The sequence below is a fragment of the Drosophila obscura genome, unplaced genomic scaffold, assembly GCF_018151105.1.
Source record: "Drosophila obscura isolate BZ-5 IFL unplaced genomic scaffold, ASM1815110v1 contig_179, whole genome shotgun sequence".
In the NCBI taxonomy this organism is placed as follows: Eukaryota; Metazoa; Arthropoda; class Insecta; order Diptera; family Drosophilidae; genus Drosophila; species Drosophila obscura.
In genome coordinates, this window is record NW_024542766.1 from 4204335 (window position 1) to 4216103 (window position 11769).

At 42.2% G+C, this 11769-nt stretch overlaps 2 long non-coding RNA genes across 2 annotated transcripts; one reads left to right on the plus strand and one right to left on the minus strand.

Annotated features, from left to right (window-relative positions):
* Positions 1-9667: 9667 nt before the first annotated feature.
* LOC111082910 lies at positions 9668-10475 on the minus strand. Its single transcript, XR_002608746.2, has 2 exons — positions 10048-10475; positions 9668-9976 (listed from the first exon to the last, which is right to left on the minus strand). It is a non-coding gene; the product is annotated as an uncharacterized LOC111082910 (long non-coding RNA).
* On the plus strand, positions 10065-10736 carry LOC121403950. The gene is made up of 2 exons (XR_005967579.1): positions 10065-10383; positions 10450-10736. It is a non-coding gene; the product is annotated as an uncharacterized LOC121403950 (long non-coding RNA).
* Positions 10737-11769: the final 1033 nt, after the last annotated feature.

Here is an 11769-nt window from a genome sequence, read left to right on the forward strand (position 1 = left end):
GGGGAATTGGAATTGGAGATGCAGTTTCAGTTGCTGCTGCCAGTTGCTGCTGCTGCCAGTTGCCAGTTGGAGGAGACACAGAGACCCGGTGACACACATTTTCATGCATTTTCCAGGCACTGGCACCGGCACTGGCACTGGCACTGGCACTGGGCACACACCATCTACATACATACATACATCGTACATCGTCGCGTACACGAGCTTGGAAACCGAAAGTCACAACAAAAAAGATAATCATCAAACGAGACTTCTGCAGACTGAGACACTGAGAAACTGAGAGGCTCGGAGACTCAGCGGCTCCCTCTCCCAGTCGCTGGGCAATCGTGTGAAACATAAATGCGCCCAAATTGATTTTTAAATGCTCCTGGGGACCCCTCCGGATCCCGACCAAAGAATGACCCAGCTCAACCCTCTGGGAATTGGTTTGCTGCTGCAGTTGCTGCAGAAGAATCGAATCGAATGGGATGGGATGACTGCTGCTGGTGGACTCTCCTCTCTGGCACTGCTCGATCGTGTTCCTGGGGGCTGCCGTAATACGCAGGCCCCGTTTTTGGCTGTGCGACGAACAGCAACAAAAATCTGTTTACTATTTAAGGCAAACAACAATTTGTTCGGCTCACGTTTTTGGCTCGCACAGGCCGCCACATATTTGGCTAGGATGCGCTTATCCCATTGCAGCGCCCAAAGGAGAGTCCCCGCAGAAAGAAAGGCCACAAGAAGCACAAGGAGATGGTAGTGGAGGATGGAGAATGGAACGTAGACAGAGAGAGAGGAAGAGAGCCAGATTGAACGCCCACAATGAAAGGCGAGGGCGAAGGCGTTGCCGGTACAAATTCCCAGCTGCCTTGATATGAAATCACAAAAACATTGCATAAACATCGGATCGGATCGGATCCGAATCGGATGGGGATCCGAATGGAACGGAACGGAACATCGGGCCAACAATGGGCCACCTAAATGAACCGATCGTAAATTGTGCGGTAGTTGGGCACACAGTCAAAAGGTCTACTCAGCAACAGCCCCAGCACCAGCCCCAGCCCCACACCCGTACCCAACCCCCCTGGGAAGTGCGGGGGGGATAACTGTGAAGTCATAAATTTGTCGACCGTTTCTCTCGTTTTCTTGCGGTTTAACGGAGCGGAGCGGAGCGGAGCCACACAATGCGTATGTGCATGGGTTAACGTAACAGGGCACGCCAATTGCCCCAAGGGACGTGGCATGGTCAAGATCAGCGATCGCTGGCCTCTGGTCTCTGAAACTGTAAGGAAAATAGCTGCGAAGGGATTGCCAGAGGATGGGACTCGGACAGAGACTGGGCATAGTTTAAAGTTTAGCCAGCGATTGACATTGGCATGAAGTGATCTCTAAGCAAAAGATGGAAGCTTAAAGATCGTTGCAGTAACCATATATGAATATGTAGTCTTACGATTACATTGATAACTCCTCGGATCGTTGATTCTCTCTCTCGTGCAAGAGCAAAGCCTTGGGCATGGGCAGTGCTTAAAGATCAGTTAACCATCTAACACTATACACACTATATTAAAAAAGCATTTTTAATACATTTATATTTGAATCAAAGTGAATTCTATTAAATTTTACTATATTTGTATTTAAAAATCGCATTTTAAATTGAAATATGATTGTAGTTATTTTAACTACATATGCCTTTTTTCTATCAGTGTAGCACTGGCAGCTTAAAGATCGTTGCAGTCACTAGCCAAGGAGCAATCAATGATCGTAGTGTAGGAATCTTTGCTGAGTTCCCCACAAGAGAGTATTTATCCGCTCCAGAAGCTCCGTTAAATAAGTCGTCAAATCCATTCGTTATAATATTTATTTGATTAAGCAATAAGCAATACATAGCATAAATTAAGGTACAGTTGGCACACGTTTTCAGGCACCCAACACACGTCTTCTCGCTTCCCAAGTCAAACTTTTACTCTGCTATCGATATTTTCTTTTAAGCTATCCTGGACTGTCAATGTCGATAGTAATAGCGGGTTATAGGATTGCCAGCGCTACAGTAATATTCCTACGATCAGAATATAACAATAACAATATTTATAGTAATATTCCTTTTTTTTTTTTTAATTATTAAATGTGTAGATATTTATTTTGAAAAACAAAGCTTATGGCTAACTATTATGGCAGCTTAATCAGGTTATACATTTAGGGGGAAAAAAAGAAACAAATTTTCACGCTGTGAAAATAATATATACAGGAAATTTTCGTACATATTTACATATACATATTTACATATTGCATATTTACATATTACAATTTAAGTGTTCAATATTAGGAATGAAACTTGTTTATTTAATTATGTCAGGATTCTGGTAGGGAGTTCCAGTGAATGGCAGCTTTTGAGTCTTCTCTTCCTACGATCATTGGATAGCTCCATGGATAGTTGTTCATGGATCATTAGAATCCTCTCCCGTGCCAGAGCTCAGCCCTCTAGATATGCGCAGCACCCAAAGATCACTTCACCATTGACGCTATCCAACCAAAAACCTAACAAAGAATCAGTTTAGCAATTGTTTCACTCTATAAACATTAGCAAACAACTCGCAAACAATAGCAATAGCAATACTCGTATATTCTTACGAGCAGTGATAATTCGCAGTTTTCGCTTGGGTAAACACTGAGGGATATCTTTATCGCTGATCGCTGATCGTTCGCTGATTGCTGATCGTTGATCGGTAGCCAAAATCCATTCAAACGTAACTGGGACTGGGGCTGGAGCTTCAGTTGGGGGCCCCAGGGCCCAGCGATCACAGATCGCTAATCAAAAATGTTCTCCAGCCCCCCAATGGCAGAAACTGCTGGGCAGCGGAGAACCCCCAAATCAAATGCCATAGAGAAAATGTCGGCCCAAAACTTTAATAAGCAAGTGGGCCCAAGCCAGAGCTCACTGGCTCTGGCTTGATATTTTTAATTGAATTTTAGGCTTTGCCTGCGCCCGTCAGGCAAAAACTGCCCAAAAAAAAAAACAACAAATTATGGCTGGGTGTGGCTAAGAAATTCTTCAAGCCAAGGCAAATGTCGAAACATAAATTAATATGCAGGCAGGTAACAAACAGCAATAGGCGGAACACAGACTACGACTACCAGGCCGGGCCATGTCATGGAGGGGGGAAGGCAGAAGGCGGAAGGCAAGGCCAGTAGCTAAAGCTAAAAGCCGGACCAAGTTTATTGATGTTGCAGGAGAAACTGCTCGGTACCTGGCTGTTGGCAGTGTGCAACATGTGCAACATGCTTGCCCAAAAAAAAAAAACAAAATACATTTTCTAATACAAGTGCATGGCATGGCATATAGTACGAGATATGCTCGTAAATCTTGCGACAAGTGTGCCCATGCGTTCGTTTCCCATCAAAGTCTGAGCTTATGAGCTTTAATGATACTCTAGCTGAGCAAAAGGTTCAAGTGATCAATGGATAGATACACCCATAGAAAACAAGCCCTGCAGTTTTAATATTTTCACTTAGATTTTAATATTTATGCCATTGATATTCATCCAAGAGTGTTTGTATTAAAATTGAAAATTTTTTACTTAAATTTTGATATAAATATGAGAATATTGAAATTAAATATATTAATCATATTTAAATTTAATATGCTTCATATTTAAATTTAATATGTTTCATATTTAGATTTAATATGTGTCATATTTAATTTAAAAATATTTTGTATTTAAATTTGATATGTTTAATATTTAAAATGAATATATTTTATGTTTAATCTAATTTGTCCATTTGATTTCAAAACAATAATTTTCAAATCAAATCATAATGATATTAAATTTAAATATGACACATATTAAATTAAAATATGAAACATATTAAATTTTAATATGAAGCATATTTAATTTAAATATGAAATATATTCAACTTAAATATAGAATATATTATATTTCAATATTTTCATATTTATAGTAAAATGTAAATGTAAACTACAAATTTGATATATTATAGTTACTTTAAAGTGTTTTGTATTTAGTTTAAATCTGACCGCATTAAAAAAGCCTTTTTAATACGTGCAAATTTGAATCAAATTGAATTCCATATAATTTTACCATGTTTTTATTTAAAAATCACATACTAAATTCAAATATGAGTGTAGTTATTTTTCCTTTGCCTTTTTTCTATCAGTGTAGCACATGCAAATGCGGAACTATATGGTTGAAGTTTAAGCTGTGGAAATCCACTCAAATGTAGCAGTTAATTTCTGTATTTTTCCTCCTTGCGGGTTGTCTCCAATTTCTGTTTGGGCTGCTCTGATTCAAGGGTATGCCAATATTTCACATACTCAGGCCCAGGCACTTTCTTTTCATGATTATGTTTATTTTTCGTCGAATTTTCCTTTTGGGTGGTGCAGCAAAATTGAACATGAAAAGCAACAGCAACAGCAGCAACAGCAACAGCAAGAGCGGCAGCAACAAATTCAATTCGATTTCCTCATTGATGTTGGCGAATTCTATTTAAATTGTTGCGCCAATGCCAATGCCAATCGAGCTGGATTCTCTGGAGCTTCGCTTAATGGGCAGTTTGTAGCTGGCTGTTGGATTGGATTGTTGTTTGTTGCTTGGGTTGTTCTTGCTGCTTGTTGTGGCAGCTGCTGTTGCTGTTGCTGTTATTAGATGTTTGCTGTGGTGCAGCCTGTGCCTGATGCTGCTGCTGCTGCTGCTGCTGCCTGGGCGTTTAACCATTATTATATATTGGCCTCATGCTAGTCATTCGTTTGATTTTTTTTTTTTGTTCTTTGCTGTTACTCCCCGAGTAGGCCGCAGCGCAGCCGCAGCCTCTGCAATTTATTCAGCAGTCTTGTGGGTTGCCTGCATCGCCGTTGCAGTTGCCAAGACATTGATCTAATAAATGTTGCCAGTGGAAGTCTTTTTCTAGCTTTTTGTTTGCTTTGTTTCGTTTCGTTTTTTTTTTGCCTGCAACTCAAATTGCCTTTTGCGTAGTCGTTGTCGGGGTTTGATCCACTAAACCAATAATGCCACAGACCTGACCCACTTTCCGCACCATCCCAGCCCACCCCACACTCCACACCCCACACCGCACTCCCACCAAATGGCCGCTTGCTTGCTGCTTGTTATGCGATTTCTGTGGTAATTATAGGAATAGAAAGATGTCTATGGCAACAGCAAACAACAACAAAAAGTTGTCCAAAACCTACACACAAGCAATTTGCAAAGGAAATTTTTGTTTCGTGTATTTTGACTCCACAAATTGGAAATTGAAGAGAGCGCCGCGGTACGCAAGGGGGCGATAGATAATTGGGCGAGATATGGGTTAGTTTGGGTGATACTTCCCTTCCCACACATGCCAACAGCTGTACCGCTGAGCGCGCTGAGGGGGGAATTGATTAAACCAAATCGATCTCCATTACGTGCATGATTATTGATTGCTGTGTTGTTGGCAATCTTTGAACTGCTTTTGCCGAGAGAAATTAAAGAATTTCCTATTAATGTTAATGATTATTATTGGTGCTGCATTAATGTGCAAAAAAAATCACTTAAACTTTGGGAAATCTGCATTCATTTAATACTCAAACTATTCCACTTTTCCACTCCATAAATACTTCGCCAGCGATAGAGTTCTTTATGGAGAAGTCCATTTATATTTGCATGCTTGAAAGGTTTTTTGCAGAAAAGCAATGAAGAAATGGCACAGCAGTTGGTCTATTAATGCTAATGATTATTTTAATTATTATTGCTGAATGTGTGAAGTTAAAAATATTATAAAATATTAGTATTATTAATTATTATTATAATATAAATATTACTTTAATAATATTTTAATTTAATATTAATTATATTCATAATATAATATATTATTTTAATATTAATTAATTATATTAAAAATGGTAGAAAGCTTCAACTTTGAGGCGCTATATCTTCAGTTGTATTCATTCTTACAACACGAATCAAAATCCTGTGAAAGGTTGTACAATTTAATCCCTGAAGGTTTTGAGCAAAAATTATGAAAGTGCAAAACAGTCAGCAAGGTGCGGTTTTTGAATTTATAAAAAAAATGTTGGGGTCTTATGGCAAATTCTAAGTATGAGGAAGTGATCTACTTAGCTCGGCCTACAACCCCAATTTTTGTCTCGTGCAAGGTACAAAATGACTGCCGCACAGTGTTGTTATTGGTGCAGCATTACTGTGGAGAAAATCATTTACAGGCAGCCATGGACTCCTTCCTCTTCGTCTGCCTTTAATTTGATAGTCAAAACTTTTTCACTTAAAAATCCATCGATGGAGTATAGTGCAGAAAAGCAATGAAGAAATGGCCCAGCAGATTATCTGCTAATTCTAATGATTATTTTAATTATTATTGCTCCATGAATGTGCCATGCCATGCCATGCCATTTGCCAGTTCAATTACTGAATAGAGTTAACACATTTAGGGCCATCCCTTGACAGTCAAATGAAGCAAAGGCGCTGTAGGACGACTCTCCTCTGAGCGCACTCTCCGGCGTAATATGAGCATCAAAGGTGGTTGGCTAATAAAGCCCAAATCACCCATTGAGCCACTGAGCCAGGCTATGTTCTTTTTTTACTTCCGAATACACAGCCGCAGCCTCAGTTGCAGTCTTCTTTTTTAGCCAGCCAGCCAGCCAGCCAGAAGTAAATGTTTTTTTTCTTCGTTTTATATCTTTGAATTATGAATGCCCGTGGCGACGGTAGCCATGTAGATATTTGTGGCGGCCTTAACTGCCGATTTATGGCCCAACTTAGCGTGGAGCGTGGAGTGTGGAGTGTGGAGTGGATTGAAGTCAACTGACTAACCAGAGAGGGGGTGTTAGGGAGGAACACACAAACTGCGTCGTGAGTTAAGTATGCCAAGTTGGCGATCTATTAGAAGATATGCTAAAAGCCCCGCGCCAAAGTGAGTGGCTCTTGCCACTCGGCCACTCGGTGGAGAGTCGTCTGCCAGTTGCAAGCCGCATCCCCCACAGCTCTTGGCTCTCTGGCTCTGACTCTGACTCTGACTCTCTGGCCAAACACTTCTTCTGTTAATGACACTCGTCTTGCAGCAGCTCCTTGGCCAGTGTTAATTTGCGGTCATTAGCCAGGTTCGGTTCTCTGCTTGGAGACGGACTCCACTCCACTCCTCGGCACTCCTCGGCACTCCAGCTGCGGACCGGACGGACTCCTTCGCTGCGTTCAATCAATTTGCGTCTGGCTTTTGGATTCTTTTCACTCGCGCAACGCGGCAAGAGGCAAAAGGCAAAAGGCAGCCAGGCCAGAGGCAGGTAAAAGGCTTTCCCACACACTCGCACACTCACACACAATGGATTGTTAGCTCACAATAGGCTTTTGTTAACGGTTAAATTACACTTGATGCTGGCTTTTAGGCTAATGATGCGTATGGGAATCGAGAAAGGATAGAAGGGGGAGCGAGACAGAGACAGAGACTGAATACAAATGCTAATTCATTTGCACTTGGCCTCCGCTTTAGCTGATTTATTTATGCAAAAATGATGCCAATGCGGCTTCGACTTCGACTTCAGTTGAAGTTGAAGGCGCAGACATAACAATAAATTATGAGCACAAAAGTGAATGTTAACAATGGCGGGGAAATGGGTCAGAGCTCCAGCGATCCAGGTAGCACACAAAAGGGACGCAGTGCAGGTGCCCCGCCGACACTATCGGGCAAATTGCAATATAACCCAATGATATATGCATTAAGTGAGTCTTTAGTAGCCGCTAAAGAGGCTGGGACACACCTCTGCCCCCAACCCCACAAGCAAACCCAATCAAAGGCTGCACCTCCACCGATTTCTGTGGCTGTGGCTGTGGCATTGCTAACCCAATTTCCTCGATCTCGATGTTTGGGGGCTGTGTGCAAGGGAATCTGCGTGCGATTCGAATTTCCTTTTCCTTCAGTTGGCCACTGGCAAACACCTGCCGAGCGGGGCCAACAAATTTCACTTATTGCCAATTTGCTGGCAATGAAATAAAATACTTCTCTTCCTTTTGCTGCAACAGTTTGTGCCGATAGGCCAAAAACCTGACCAGAATGGACACCAACGCGGACACCAGCACAGAGCCAGCACACAGACAGCACAGCCAGCAGACAGCAGTCAGCAGCCAGCTCTAAAGCTCATGGAAAGTATAGGAAGGGGGTACGGTACGGCAGCCAACTGCAGCCGTCGACTGTGCAATAAATAAATTGCGAAATTTATTTGGCGGCACTTACGCGTCGCTTTTTTTTCATCGACTGCATTTTCCATGGTGATTTATTTGCATCGATCGGCGGGACGCGGAACGCTGAACGCAGATCGGGCAGATGATCCAGCCGAGGTAAATAGATGGCTACAAAATATTAATAAAAAATAATAAAATATTCTAGGTTATGGCCAGAGCCCGAGCCAGTGCCAGAGATGATAGAGCACCCAAGGCGGCAGTGAAGTGATCGGTTAACAGGTGGAAAAGATGATTGCAAGTGACGCTGCAGAGTCCACAAATATATGGGCCAGGTATGGTGAGGCGTCAATTGGAACGGTTTGCCACTTCCAAGTGAGTAGAAACTAAAGTTCTATAAAGGAAAAGGAATAAGGAATTTAAGCAGAAGCGCAGCTTATATATAAATATTTAAAATCTGCTACGATATTCAACATTTTCTACACACAAATTTAGTTGTTCTCTCTGGTTTAAGGAACTGCTCGCTTAAAGGAATTCTTGAAGTATTAAAACCTATACGCATAGTGTACACAGTCACTGTTTTCCATCCACTGCGGAAAGTCACTGCTTCAGTTGTGGCTGCAGTTGCCAGCTGCGGTGCAGCATCTCAATCTTTCAATGGCGAATCAACTCGGAACAGCTTCCAGCTGCTTTTCCGCGAATCTCTCTCGGTGTGTGCCGCCTATACCTGTGCCTCTGCCTGAGCTTGTGCCTGTGCTGTGTGCGTCTGTCTCCCACCATGACGCGTCGGCCTTTCGGCCATTTTCAATTGATTTTCAAATTTATCAAACAGGAAGCATCTCTGGCGGAGAGAACTCGTTGGCTTTGGCTTTGGCTCTGGCGCGCGCTGCGTGTCCATTTAACGGCATTTTACGGCGCAGATCGCCCGACTGAAAGGAATGGGCAAGTGGCCAATGCCAACTGTCCACCAGCTGGCCACATTGCAGGCAATGGACAGTGGACACTGGACACTGAATAGCAGACAGCGGACAGCAGCCAAAAGTGTTTTCTGTCTCCACTGATCGATGTGTCGAGTTTCGTGCTTCGATTCAGACTGCAGCCTGCTGCCGGACAATTTGTCAATTGCTCGCCCCGCTCCACTTGGCTAATTTAACTGCGGTTTTAATTAGCCTGCTCGCTTTAAGCCGCTGGGTGGGAGACGAGTGAACGATATTAATTGGTCTGCTTTTAAGCAACGACTTCAGTGGCCAAGTGTCAGTTGACAGCAGCCAAGTTGATGGTGCTGCTGGCACCAGGGGTAGGGGAGAATGATTTGTAAGGCAAGGCTCACGTTGTCATTCCAGAATTCGTCTTGCCTCATCGACAACAATGTCAAAACTGTCAAAAAATACTGCTCCGCTCTACGATTGTTCGTTTCAACATTCCAAGAGAGGAAATATGGAAATATGTCTTCCTTTGTCCCTAGCTTGCCCCCAATAATAACACCCTGCCCACAAAAAGAAATGTTCAGATTTGTTGGGCTATTGGGCTTAAGCCATTTTATTTATTGCCGTCTCAGTCTCAAATTGGTGTTAGTGGTTCACGTTCGGTAGATGTTAGTCGCAGATCCTTCGCCTTGGTTAGCACCATCCGCAGGGGCCACAGCAACCTCCGCAGGGGCCGCAGCAGGGGCCACAGGCTCCACAGGGACCACAGCAGGGTCCACAGCCGCCACAGGGTCCGCAGCAGGGTCCGCAAGGCCCGCAGCAACCTCCGCAGGGTCCACAGCAAGAGCCACAGGGTCCACAGCAAGGTCCGCACATGTTTGAGCAGTTGAGTTTCTGGAAATATTGCAACCAAAATTTGTTTAATTTTTAAATTTATTTTCGAATTTTGTACGATTTTTTTTTACCTGGAACCGAACAAAAACTGAGAAATTGAGACGAACAAAAATTTTACTACACAAAATATTTGGAGATGTTTCTAGCCGGAATGGTGCTGTGCGAATGAAATAAATGGGAAGGGAGAAATAGAGAATGGATTGGACAGCAGCCCAAACACATTTCACAGATGACTTGATGACTTTATTTCTGGGTTACATTTTCCATATTCAGCCCATCACATTAACCAAGCAATACAATTCTTTCATTCCTTTATTCTCTTATATTTTCAGTTATTCCTCACACTCCGCTCCGAGCAGTACAGAACAACAAATTTTTGTTTAGCTTCGAGTTTTGTTTGGTTTCAGGTAACTACTTTCACACTTCTTCTAAATATAATAAACTAATGCTATTTTTCTTTTATTATTTTCCAGTACTTTTACGGATCAAAAATGTGTGGACCCTGTGGATCGTGCTGCAGTCCCTGCTGTGCTCCCTGTGGACCGTGCTGCGGGCCGTGCTGTGGACCGTGCTGTGGACCCTGCTATGGACCCAATGTCTACGGACCGTGCTGCGCAACAGGACCCTGCTTCGGGTGCTGCGGTGGCTGTTGCTAAGCACACGACAGGGTTTAAGCCTTCCATCACAAGTCCGGTGAAGCCTGCACAAATCTCGAAGCTATCGTGTAGTCCTTGTGAATAAAATATTTATAAAACATAAATAGTATAATATATAAATAAAATACTTATAAAACATAAATAATATAATATATAAATAAAATATTTATAAAACATAAATAGTATAATATATAAATAAAATATTTATAAAACATAAATAGTATAATATATAAATAAAATATTTATAAAACATAAATAATATAATATATAAATAAAATATTCATAAAACATAAATACAAATAAATAAAATATTTACAATTAAAACTTTTCACAAATCTTATTCATTGGGTGGTTTTCGGCGGAATGGGAAAAATATCCTTGATCCTTGATCCTTGATAAGGACTCCATAAAATCAAGGACTTTATCCCGATCAATAGAAGGCGTCGCACGCCCAGATCGGATGAGAAATGGCGGAGTTATAGCGGCTAAAAGGCAATATCCTTATTGTCCTTGAGGCCAAACGATGAGGGAAATCCTACGGACTACGAGGACACGGATCACATCCAGATCGGATGAGAAATGGCGAAGAAGAGGACGAATTTATGACTACGGACATTATCCTTGATCCTTCGTCCTTTAAAAGGACTCCATAAAATCGAGAATTTTCTTCCGGTCACGAGGACACAAAGAACGTCCTGATCGGACGAGAACTGACAGAGCTATTGCGATTTCAATATTGCTAAAATGAATTATTCGAAATCCGCAAATTTGAATTTCGCGCCCTCAGTTTTGCATCAGCCAGCTTTTGACATGATGTAAAAAAGAAAAACCAGCTACCTTCTGCTGACTTCTGTTCGCCTGGTACTCGGTCTGAAAATTTTCTGGTTTTCGGCCATTTGAGCCTAACAATTCCAAAAGGTTAGTTCCAGAATTGACCGTCGTTGTCGTGGGGGCGCCAGTGTGCAAAAACGTCGTTTGCACAGTAGCGCCCCCAATGGGAATGGCGATTTCTTGAACTAACATACTTTAGTTCCAACGTTGGCCGTCGTTGCTGCTGGGGGCGCTACTGTGCAAACGACGTTTTTGCACACTGGCGCCCCCACGACAACGACGGTCAATTCTGGAACTAACTTTTTG